The 12,961-nt window shown below is 49.7% G+C and overlaps 1 protein-coding gene across 4 annotated transcripts in view; it reads left to right on the top strand.

Moving 5' to 3' along the window:
* Positions 1 to 12,961, top strand: part of LOC105702509 (trichohyalin) — a 99,841-nt gene that overhangs the window by 21,549 nt on the left and 65,331 nt on the right. The window contains exon 2 of one of the 4 annotated variants that reach the window (XM_012430133.1): positions 4,816 to 4,885. The exons of the other annotated variants lie outside the window; for them this stretch is intronic. The gene's annotated coding sequence lies outside the window, so the exon portion shown is untranslated. The remainder of the gene's footprint in view (positions 1 to 4,815; positions 4,886 to 12,961) is intronic. 4 annotated transcript variants of the gene reach the window in all.

The following is a 12,961-nucleotide window of genomic DNA, read 5'->3' as shown; positions in this document are numbered from 1 at the left end:
TCGGTATGCGGCCTCCTCCACGACCCTGTCGGCATTGTGGGAAATCCTAGTAGGATCGATTTGGAATCCGCTCGAGGAGGGCTCCGGAATGGCGTCCACGGCGTTGCCCCGAAGGCGCTGTGAGAAATCTTCGGCCCCTCATGCGCTCGCCTATACGAGGGACCCCCCGCGACGGTCCCGCGGAATCGCGATTCACGAGTAGGTTATCGAAAATGAATCTGAAAATACCACACACGGTGTTCTTCGTGACGTTAGCTCGTTACACCGGTTACATAAAATCCGGGAGGCCTGCAACGGCCGTAGGGATTTTAATTGCGTAATTTCGTTATCGGCGCGTTATTCCTTTTATTTCGTTCCTCGGGCACTGTTCATGGTCTCGCGGAGACGAGTCGGAGAGCTCTCGAGCGGCTCGGCGTCGTCGAAAGGCGAGAAAAAGTAATCGAGAGGCCCAATTCCCACGACGATACGGCGAGAGTGCGCTTCCACGGTTACAATGGAACGCGGAATGCAGCAGCGGGAAGTTGCACTCGTACGTGTGCGCTTGCACGTAGAGTGCACCGCGGTAGGAAAAGGCCAGTCTCTACGTGGGATCTCTCTTTCTCTCTTCGTCCGCCTTTGGAGGAAGAAGAGAGTGGAGAATCGTTACCGCGCCTCCCCTTCCCTTCGACCGCTTTTTTGTCGTCGCGAGATTTCCTAGCCATCGATACGCGCCGTATCGACAGGAATCCATTACTAATGCCGATCGCTCTGCGTCGGGCCGGAATTCTCGGTTTTGCCGCACTTTCGCCTCGGGACGTGCGTGCATCGTTAATTAGCTAGGGCGAGAGATCCTCGGGGAGCGATTCCCCGATATCTCGAATCATCTCCCGCGTTTTGGCACCGACTCGTTTCCGGCTCGGTACTCGACGCGTTAAGGGGCCTTGATGCTGACCAGGTCGGTAACACCGATACCTAATTGATTGGCATCAATTTATAACGCCCTTGGAAACTAAACTGCAAACGACCGGAACGTATAAATCGAATTGCGAGACCAAAATTGGAAGATCCAGGGCGCAGCGCTTTTGTTTTTTAATCCTCCCTCTAATGCCGAACAGATACCGGTTCGTGAATATATAACACCGTCCATGGAACTGAATTTTTTTTTTTAACTTTTCTGTAAACGTTTTTAATTTTGTGTAGAAACATTTAGTTTGACAGGTGTTGGGATCTTTTTTTTTAGAGCCTTTACGTTTACGCGATAAAATGTGAAACGATTCGGTACTCCCAGTTTAGAGAAAAGATTCATAAATTATCGATCTTCGGGCACCACGTGTCACCTTAATAATCGGCAACGTGTCGCGTGCAATGCTTCGGTTTAAGTGCCGTGCAAGGAGACACACCGAGTTCTGAATTCACCGATGCACGTTGCATTCGTGGAGGTGTAGCAACATTGTATTCGACGCTTCCCAGAGGTCGACCTTAAAGATATCCCGTATACCGAACCTGGGCATCGTTTGCACGATGCACCGCGGCTTTCTTCGACCTTCAGTGGCGTTTCCAGGGGGGCAGAAGTGGTGCGAGGAGGAGCGAAACGCGCAAAAGGGAAGAGCGGAAAGGAGGACTGGGAAAAGAGAGACAAAAGGGGAGGGACATTTGAGCGGGTAACGGTGACTGACATTCTGGCGCATCGAGAAAGGTTTACGAGCGGATGGTTATCGTCGAATTGAGTCATTTCGCGCGATTTTATTTGCGGACTCGCTAAGTCGCGAATCTCGGGCGACGCGGTTTACGGCCGACCCTCGTTTTTCGACTTCGACGGACGCGAGGGTTCCGTAGAAACGAGCCTCGCGACCCTAGGGAAGGCGATCGACGTTGAGGCAGGTCGCGGAGGGTTTACTTACCTCCGGGGAGAGAATGTCTTTGATTAATCGAGCCGACGCGGTATGTCCCGCCGCCAGGGTGAGTCACAGAGAAAAATGACTTTCCCAAGTCGGCGACGTGTATCGGCCGACCCCGATCTAAAATGAAATCTCTATTTCATAAACGAAGGCAACTAGTGAGAGAGAGCTAGTCACCCCTGAGACATCTTGGCAAACGCTTCGCGAGCCTCGCGGAGCCTCTAGCACCTGTCGAATGCCCACGCGGGGAGCGAACAAATTTAACCTAACCCACAATCGACTTTTCCTCGGCTCTTCGATTCGCTCGACTTAGGGCCTTGTTCGATCCTCGATTTCTCGAAATTCCCGAATTCTCGCGTAATTTTTATTTCCCGGGGTTTGAACTTCCCGAGTGATTCGTATCTCTTTTCTCGAGTCGAGGCCGCTCTTCGCTCCTCGAGAAAACGACCTCGAGGGGCTCGCCTTTAACGAGGAGCGTTTCTGGGCGCGGCACCGTGGAGTATCGCCAAAAAGAGTTGGCTCGGAGCTTTGGTAGCCCGACGGCATCGATCTATATTTACGGGGAGAACGACCGATGGAATATGCGATCGATCGGTCGGTCGGTTTGCCAAGTGCTCTCTGGCCAAGCTCTGGTACGCGGATCGGACGAGGACCCGAGGAGTGCCAGCTCGGCCCGAGCCGTTCCTCTCTCGACTCTGCCTCGTCTACCTCGAGCCGTGCAACCCCCGGTGCACTCTTGCAACCGCATTTCCGCCTGGGCCGAGGGCATCGTCCCCGAAGTCGCGTCCCCTGCCAAATTCCACCTGAGGAAAAGGCTAGTTCCGCGACGTCGCGAGATAAACGGCTCGACGTCGTTTCGTTGCACGACTCTCCGTTGCGTCGATTCCGCGGCGTTGGCGGTTTCGTCAAAGGAGTAAACACAGGAGACGTTTCGCCACCGCCGACTCGCGGTGAAGTAACTCGACGCCGAATTATTTTTCTTTTTTCTTCTTTCGTCACCGAACATTCGAGGGATTCGTTAGTTAAGGGGCGATCGATCGGATGGTCGAACGGCGTGCTCGTTGGATCGATGACGGCATCGAATCGAACCTCGCTTCGCAGCGGTCGATGGGATCTATTCGTCGAGGTGCAAAGGCTCGATGGAAGGAATCCGAGGCAAGGCCCACCTCGTAAAACACTCGTGCTCAGAGAAATGCAATGAAAAGCTCCGAGCGAAGCCGCGCCTCCGCAAGAAGGACGAGTGACGTCACCGGCGACCTTCTTCTGGCTGGTGTCCAATGCACCTGCAGCACTTTCCATTATCGGCGCGTCCCTCTCTTTGGGATCGTTGCGAGCGGGGCCGATCGTTCGGGTGTCCCCTTATCGCGAAGAAGCGGCGCAAAGAAGGCGGTCCCTCCCCGCCGGGGGATAATTGAGATATCTCCGAGGCGCTCGATTTTATGCCGGAGACATGCCTCGCGAATTCCTCGATCGGCGAGAGGAAGGCACGTATCTCGAGGATCGGATCGTGCGAAACCGATTTCCCTGCCCGATATGCCCGATCCTCCTAATCTCTCGCCTTTCTAATTTTCCTCCATCTCGAGGAAACCGCCTGGAGAGAAATTGTCCCGTCTTACGCGGGGAAAACGCTTCCGCTCGTCGTGCCGGAGAAACGGCGATGTCCTGTCTCGGTATGCGAATCCTTTCGGTGTAATACGGTCGCTCCTCTAGTAAGTGGCTCTTAAGTAACGGATTATCATACGCGATTGTTATCCAGAGGGGTTTCCACCCCCTTTCTCATCGAGGCTGTCCCGTATTAGATGCGGTTACATGGTAATCGCTGCATAAACGGACCATTGTCCACGCACCATTTAACGTGAGCACATGTATGAGCCTCGAGAAAGCCGCGTCGGGGATCCACGCGAACCGTTGCCCGAGATGAGCGATCTATGACGCCGATTATGCGCTCTATGCTCGATCGTCAATCAATATCGTCGGTCGCGGTACACCGCGATCCGATCGTCGCAGCTGTCGGGATCTTCTAGGTCGAGTCGTCGGTATCGACATTCTCCCCATAAATTTTCATATATCGACGATATTTGCCTTTTTTTTTTTTTGCGCAACTGATCTTTTACGCGAAACTTCTTGCGGTAATAGGTACCCGCAAATCCCACGAAAGGGACGCGATTCGGAAATTGAGAGGCTTATTCTTTTTATTGTAAATTACTGTTTACATTCATTTTTGGGTGAATTTAATGACTGGGGACCTGGAATCCAGTTTTGGGCACAAACAAAATTATTAGGCTTATTGGAATGTTTCTGTGATGTAGACGTTTGTGCCATGTTGCGTTTTGTGTAATTTTTTTTACAAAAACCAGAGCTGTTAAAAAAAATAAACAAATTTCGAAAATGACCATTTTAACGTTTTTGAGGTTCTGGGAGGTTCTGAATTGTCTTAACGTCAGAGGACCTACTAGATTCGAAAAATACAAATTTCCATGATTTCGGAATTTGTTAACTTTTTGAACAGCTCTAGTTTTTGTGAAAAAAAAAATGCCACAAGCAAAACTCAATATGACACAAACGTCTATATCACAGAAATATTCCAACGAGCCTGTTAATTTTGTTTGTGTCTCAAACTGGATTCCAGGTTTGTGTCCGAATTTTATTTTTACGGTTCATTTTTATGTTCATCTTTGGGTGAATCGAGACTGCCGTAAACGTTTTCGTTAGCGTTAATACGTTATTTTCTCGGTTAATTGACATTTGAAGGGAAGTGACGGTAACATGAATTAAGAATAATGATCGTGTTCAAAACAATGAGTACCGAGCGCGCAAGGGTAGTGATGATATTGATATACAATGGACGATATTTAATAATTCTCTTTATCGTGTAAGTTTCACGCGCATGTCGACACACACCGATTTATTTATTTAACTTAGTTTCTTTCTGTTGCAGGTACGTCGGCAAATGTGTGCGTGCATACCGAATTGGGTATATCTAATGGCGGCTCTGAAGGTGCAGCGGGGTAAGTCAACCTCAGTGAGCTTTTAAAAATCCGCGTAAGAGGCCAAAAGTTGAAGGAGCTAGGGGAATAATTAAAGCTCCCTCTTTCTCGGGGATTCCTCGCGGGGTTAAGCCGGGGTCAGGAAATTCGACTTGCACCGTCGCGGCGTTAATTATTCCCCCCGTGGAACCGGACGAAACGCCTTAACGGAGATTACTGCCCGGATAAAGTTAACGGGGCGTTAATTACCCGGTAATGGGAAGCGTAGGGAGTACGCGAGTCCGGGGATTAAGTGTCGTGGTGATAATTCTGCGTAAGCCGGTGGAAACTTGCCCCGGGGACGATATTTAGATTCTCGAAGGAGGAGTGCATCCCCGGGGTCGACTTCGTAAATCCACGACCTCTCTCGATCCTCGGTTCCCGATCCTCGATCTGCGATCCCCGGTCCTAGATCCTCGATCCATGACCGGGAATCGAGCTATTCTCTCCCCCTTTACCGCGATAATGGAAGGAGCTGTGCTAACGACGGCCCGTCAACCGTGACTGTACCACGCCGGATATCCATCTGAAATGGTTGCAAGAAGAAGAAAAAAAAAACATGCATTTCGGTCCGGCACCTGCAGGTTGCTCTAAACTGCAGGAGCCGATGCGTAGAAAGTCGAGCCGGCTCCTCGCTCGTTAGCAAACCCATTGAAATCGAGGACGGAGCGTCGATCGAGAAGGCCTCTTCCCCGATGAAAAATCGTTACTACGAGGGACTCTCATCGCCGTGGGTCTTCTCGGCCGTTAAGGCGTTAATATTAAAGCCACGTACCGACGTCGTAAGTTGCATCTTAATCGCTCATCCTGAGCATCCCGTATTACCCGTGGCTGGTGGAAAAGCGCGCGCTTTCTACGAGTTTCCCACGTTTTCTGCATATAAGTACAATTTCGAAACGTCGATCTCTCGAGGCTCGTCGGCGACTCTCCCATCGACGTCCCCGACATCCTTCGACATTCTTCGACGAGACCGGTGAGGACCGAGTACTCGCTCGTCTATCCTCGTTCTCTTTGACGGGCACGTTGATCGGCGTTAACGCGCACTTTACGCCATGCGATCCGGCGCCTCGCTACTTTCCTCTGGGTAGCAATCGAAACGACGTACGCTCTCGAATTATCGGCATGGCAGCGAAATTCACGAGGTCTCCTCCTCCGATCGATCGAGGGCCTCGCCTTAAGGGGTTACACCACTTTGACCCACCAAAAAATTACGGTTTTTCAAGAATTTTTTTTTCAGAATTAAAACGTTTTTATCCAAATTAAAGTACAGTAAGGTATTATGCTACTATTATACAACAAAATATTTTTTTTATATTGTTTTTTATTTACAAAATTGGCGACTTGAAAAACGATTTACCGGAGCACTGCAAAAATCGATGATCATGCGGTGGGCACGATAACTCAATCCAGGTTTAAGCTAGATCAATGAACGAAAAAGAATTAGTTTCTGTAGCCCAAAAGCTAACGAAATACGTAGCCGTTTTCAAAAATATACATTTTTCACAAAATGGCATCGATTTGAATGGAAGGATACGTATTTTGCTCTAAATTTCGTTAATTAATGTTGCATAAAAAACCCGAATATCAATACATTGAAAACACCATACGTATTTCGCTAGAAAAACATCACGAATAAAATAAAAAAAGAATGAAGACGATTGATTGAAAATTGGCGGAGCTAGAGTGCCCACCGATTTTCAAAATGCAGTTTTAAGAAAAACACGTTTAAAATATAAACGCGTCAAATAAGCGCGTACAATTTTTTTTTATTCTTTGAAAATTTCAAAGTGGTATAACCCTTTAATATTTTCTCTTTGTTTTTTGTTTTTTTCCTTTCCTTCTCCAGTCTTATAGTTTCGACTTCGATCGCTCGCTGCCGTTATTCAATACGAAGTGAACTACCTCTATTGCCTTCTGCCGCGTGCATTCGCTCGCACGGATGTTTTCATTCCCTAACCCTGCGTTACACATCCCTCGATATTCCGATACTTTGACGAAACCATATTATTTTCATTTTTGCATTTTTCGATATCTCACATCCTTTCACCCTCATACATTTTGCATTCGGTAATCATGCGTTTCATTGTAAACGCACGCATGTATACCGTGCGCATTGTTGGATCGCGTATCGCGACGTCGTTACCGCGGTACTCCTAGGTGGACTATTCCGAGACACGTTAACGAATTCGTTCCCGTTCTCGTCTCACTTTTCCATCGGACATCCGAATTTCCCTCGTGGCCGCGCACCTGCGCAGGCGCACTTTCGCGAACGCGCATCGGCTGCCTCCCTCTTGCCCTCTTGTCGAGAGTCGAGTTCTCGATCGACAGGAACCGGGTCGTGCCACCTCGGGGCTCGCTCGCGCGAGTTCGCACGAGTCGCGCGTTCCGCGGGTCGTGTGTATCTACAATTTAAACGCTTAACCCGCGACCTCGACCGAGGCGGCCCCCGAGAACGTGAGAATTAACGAGGCTCGGCGAGCACGTACGGCCCGACATCGACGCGTTGCCGATGCGCGCCAAGCCGAGCCGAACCCCGAGCCGACATACGGGGGCGCCGACTCGTCCTCGACGATGCACCGAGCTGGGGAAAGTTTTCCCCCGAAGGCCGTAAACCCTGGACTTGAGGTCGATTTACGCGCGTCGGCTCGCCGGCGTGAAACGCGATCCAGGAATTTGAATCGCAAGGGCCCTCTTTACCTTTTCGATGGTTCCTTTTTTAGTGTTATTTTAGTGCTATAACCTCGATTTTAGCGCTCCACCCCTTATACCGAAAATCGGTGGGGGTGCTGAGTGAACGTTCACTCAGCACCCCCACAGTGCATGCTACGTTAAGGGGAAGATTCACGGAAAAGAACGGGTATGCGGCATGTTGGTGCTATTTTAGTGGTCTAGAAATACCCAAGAACCAGATCCGAAACATCACCCTTTTCACCCCAAAACTACCCCCGATCGTATAAGCGCCAAGAGAGAAAAGGTAGAAGTAATAACATTTTGCACATTCTGTTTTCGAATTATAATCGAGGTTGTTGCACTGAAATAGCACTAAGAAAGCACTAAATTCTTCAATAGGTTTCATTTCATATTTTCGATGTGGGGGTGCCTACTGTACATACATGAGTTCGGCGGAAGCGCGAGGTCGCGATGCCGACGGCGGGCCGGGAACGTGCGGAAGGAAACCCCGGCCTCGAGATTTTCACGCAGGTGTACCGCTATCCTTATTGAAGCCGACGTTTATGGGTCCCCTGACGCCCCCGTAACGCGGCCGCTTAAGTGCATCGGTATCGATAATTGAAACATCCGTTGCGGATTTAACGTCCCGAAAGGTCTGACTTCTCGCCGGTTTCCGCGAGCAGCCCCGATAAATATCCCGCACTCGTGCAATTAACGTTATCGAGGGTACCGCGCGTAGACGTCGATGCGTCGTTAATTTGCTAAAGCACCCGCAGTCGTAATACGCCCGACCCCAGAACCGATAAAGTGTGATCTAAGATCGCGATCAACCGGACCAATTCGGTCTTCGAGGAGAAACACGGGAACACGTGACTACGCGTGTGTAGAAAAGGCGTACAAAAGAATTCGTGTTTGGTTAGATCGAAATATTGGGTCTTTCCAACGAATCGCCCGAGTCGAAATCGTAGCCTTTCCATAAGCCCAAGTAAGACTTCTTTTGGTCCTGTTTCACTTTTTTACATCCTCTCCATTCAATTTTTATTCGATTAGCCTTTTCCTACTTTATTCGAACGAAGTCCTACTTTTAAGGGGATGTGAAAGTGGCATCCGAAAGCTCAATTGATGATAAAACTTTTCATAGAACTGGGTGTCTCAAATAGTTTCATACTTTAAAACGTGAATATGGAGACCCTAAGGTAGGTCCTGAAACTCGGGAAATTTCATTTTATATAAACTATTTTTAACAAACAAATTTGAAAAGAATTGAAATTTCATGAGTTTCAGGACCTTCCTTACAGTCTCCCTGTTCACGTTGTATAGCTTCAAACTGTTCGGTAAATCGAGTTGGGAGAAAAGTTTTATAAACAAAACCTCTTCGATGCCACTTTCACATCACCTTAAGTATACGAGTGTCAAATCTGCCGCCTCGAAGGTTTCAAGTATGTCCTTAAAGTATGAAAGTATATCGCGTTAGGATCCTTTAGAAACAGTTTGGAGGTCCTAAGTGGGAATTTCGGCTCCCAAGGAAAGGTCTTCCCTCTGTCGCGATCGAACCAACTCGGCGGTGTCTCGTCAACGCGCCCGAATTACAGGATTCGGGACGGTTACGTAAGTCGAGCAGGTTGCGGAGAGGCCCCCGACTTGCATGGCCGTAGGTGCGGCATACCTGGTTGCAGCGGTCGCTTCATGCGCGACAGACTTTCACCGCGCAGTACCGTCCCGGCCCTCCCCTCGAGCGGTGGATACGCGCGCGCGTTACCTCGGCCCCGTATAGTATTTCCGTTCATGGATACCTGCCTTGACGTATGATGTTACCGGTTCCCTTTTCGCGGCGCCAACTCTCCGTCCGTGCTTTTCAATCCTGAAATGAAATAGGAGGATTTCCGTCCCTCGGGCTGGATTTCTATTCCGTCAGCGGGGATAATGCGCTCTCTCCTCTCTTCCCTCGGGCGGGCCCCGATCTATGCACGGGACTGCTTTTGTCCACCTTGCTCGATTTGCCCGTTTCCGGCTCGAGGGCGAAAATATACGGTTGAGATTTACAGGGTTTGGCCGGGTATAGACATCGGACCGACCCGTTTCCGATAAGGCGGGGGATTTAAATATGTATATAAAGCTGGAATTGCCACTTTAACACAATTCAATAAAATTTGTTGCAAAATTTATTGCTAATTTATTGCTATTTTATTGCACAAGAAAAACGTTTTTTGCTCTTATACTTTTCCGAAAAATGGCGGCGATGTCAGCTTTGTATAAAGCTAGCACTGTCACAATAAAAAACAATTATTAAGTAAATGTTCATCGATGAATTATATACCAGAATTTATTGCTAATTAATTGCTCGCAGAAAAACCAAATTTCAATTTTTTTTTAACACCCCTAAACGGGTGAATCGCCACCCCTAGTGCTGATCGCAGGGCAGAAACATGAAAAACATGGGATAATCTAACTATTTCTTCACGTGGGAATTAATTGCTAATTAATTGATCCGAGAAGAACCAATATCCTCGTAAAAATACAATTTTCAAACCTACATTAATTAGCGATTAATTCCCACGTGAACAAATAGTTCGATTCTTCCATTTTTTACGTGGCCATGCTGAGGCGACAGGTGGGACTGGCCTACCATCTCAGGGGTTGTGCAAAAAATTCGAAATTAGGTTCTTCTCGGAGCAATTAATTAGCAATTAATTTCTACCTGAAGAAATAGTTCGATTCTCCCATGTATTTCATGTTTCTGTACCGTGATCATCACTAGGGGTGGCGATTCATCCCTTTAAGGGTGAGGAAAAAAATTGAAATTTGATTTTTCTGCGACCAATTAATTAGCAATAAATTCTGGTATATAATTCATCGATGAACATTTACTTAATAATTATTTGTTATTGTGGCCGTGCTAGCTTTATATAAAGCTGACATCGCCACCATTTTTCGGAAAAGTATAAGAGGAAAAAATTTGTTTCTTGTGGAATAAAATAGCAATAAATTTTGCAACAAATTTTTATTGAATTGTGCTAAAGTGGCAATTCCAGCTTTATATACATGATTTAAATGGATTTTTTGATATCGTGCCGCCGCCAAGAGGCTCGAGCGGCTTCGCCGCTCTTTTTTCGAGCCCACTTGGGGCGCGACCCGCTCGTCGCATCTGAATAATGACGAACACTTTTCTGCACTCGGGCAAGCACGTCGGATAAGAGGACCTCTCTTGATTTCCCCGCCGACGTTTACGCGGAATTGAAAAATGGCTCGAGTAGTCGCTCCACCTCGTGATTCATTAGACTGTGAAGAATGGAAAAAAGGCGAACGCCTGTGTAAAGACCGTCGAAAAGCCTCCAACTTTGGGACTAGTAATGGAGATCCGCCGTTTCCTTTCATCTTCGTTTTCTACAAGTGCCATTCCTTTTATCTATACATTTTTTTCTGTTATTTTTATCTTTAGGAAACACAATATCTTAGTTCCACTTCGAGGGTAAAGGGAAGGTAGGCGTCGGCGAGCAGGGTCGAGTGTGTCCCGAGAATCGAAAGGGAGGAAGGGCTGCGGGGGTGGGACACCCCGAAAAGATGCAGGCGCGGTGCGTCGCGGTGCGGCGGTCGTGTCGCGCGTTTCACGGGGTTCGTATTTCTGTCCGGTGACGCGGCGCGTGGCGATACATAATTCAGCGCAGGCTTAACTCCGGGGCTGCAGACTAAACTCGAAGCGTCTTCCTCCCCTACCCAGCAGCCAGTCGAATTCGAAAATAACCCAAGAAAGCCCGGGTTCCACGTTAATCCCGAAATAATCCTCGGTACACGCGAGCCGATGGCGATGGCTTTATTAATCGCGAGTAGCGCGTTCGGCGTAGTCTACACCCCCTCGAACCGAGAGTCACCTCCACCCCTAGTCTCGTCTCACCTGAAAATAATCGCCTTAAACGATGCCCGTGAGCTTAACCCCGAGAAAATCTCGATGCCTTCGAAAAAAAAAGGGAAAGAAAATTTCCATTTCGGCCTCGACTTTCTCCGACCGACTCGAGGGGGCCAATAGAGGGGGGCACACGTCCGGGAGCGATTAAACGTACGGCGCGATCATTACGAGGCCGTGCTCGTAAAAAGAGGTTGGATAATAACCTTCCCTCCTCGTGTGGCCGTCGAACAGCCGATACGCACTCTCGATTTTACGATCGCCTCGCTGCGAGGGATCCTCCCGAGTAATTCCCTCCCCGATGCATTCCGGATGCACTCCGGACGCGCCGCGCGGATGCAGGAATGTGCTGCAATTGCGCTCGTGCACGGTCGCCGATAACGCGCGCACGTTCCGGAAAGAAAGAATCGTGGGGAAAGAAAAATGCGCTCGCGGCGTGGGTATATCGCAGCCACGTAATTTTTTTCACTCCCTCTCCCTCCCCCCGCAAGGCGGCGAATTAATCGGCCGTTTAAACGGGAATTAACGACGGAGTCGCGGACCACCGCTCGGCCGTCTCGATTTCTCCCGGGCTATCGGTGATAGGGCAATTAGTTCACGCTCGATTCTCCCGGGGCTTTCACATTCTCCCGCGAATTCTCTTATTCCTCCTCCTCCTCTCCCCCTATATCGACACCTGGCGGCAATCACTCGGCGCCGATCGCCGCCTGCTGAGTCCGATTTTCCGCCGGCGGGGTCGTCGTTTACGGCCGAGCTCGGGGCCCATTGCACGCTCCGTTACACGTAGAATCGTTTTCCTGATTAAAAACCCGGCGAAAAAGGGACGAGCCGCGTCCTTTACGGCGGCTAAAACGTTGACCGTTTAATTATCGTCATTACGGGGTCTCGCTTCGTTACCCTCTTTCCCGGTGAATTCTCAACGCGGCGGAATTCTCCCCGCGGCAGCTGTACGAGTGGTGGTATCTCCTGTACGTGCCTTAACGCGCGCGCGCCCCTCGTGCGTAACCCTTCCGCAATTAGCACGCACTCGATCGAGGCGACGCACCGCCTCGAGGACTCTCGTCTGGCCGATTCCACGTGCCGAATCCCTGGGACGTGCCGGCGAGGCGGCCTCCTCGAGGAGGAGGGAAGAAGGGACCTCTCGAGGAACAATGCGATCGCTCGCTCGCTACCTCGAAGTGAGAAGAGCCCCCTTGTCTCCTCTTCCGCCGCGAAAGAAGCCGCCGTGTCGCCGCGAGTAATTAAAAAGCCGGAAGAAGCGACGCCGAGCGCGCGGTACACCTTCGAACCCCTGAATCGTAGGGAAGTCCGCGCATGCGCGACGGTCGTCCCTTTCTTATTAATTAGGAGTCCCCAGGGACTCGAATCACGCGAGGTGCGCGGAGGAGGCCGCCGCGGTGGACTCGGAACCGGTCGGAGGCGTCGCACCGCGCGTCCCGACCTCGGGCAACAGGTGCATCTCGGCCGGTAATTGACCCGGGACCGGG

The sequence above is a fragment of the Orussus abietinus genome, unplaced genomic scaffold (genome assembly GCF_000612105.2).
Source record: "Orussus abietinus isolate OABI.00-Male unplaced genomic scaffold, Oabi_2.0 scaffold6, whole genome shotgun sequence".
Lineage (NCBI taxonomy): Eukaryota > Metazoa > Arthropoda > Insecta > Hymenoptera > Orussidae > Orussus > Orussus abietinus.
This window is presented reverse-complemented; position numbering and strand designations above follow the sequence as displayed.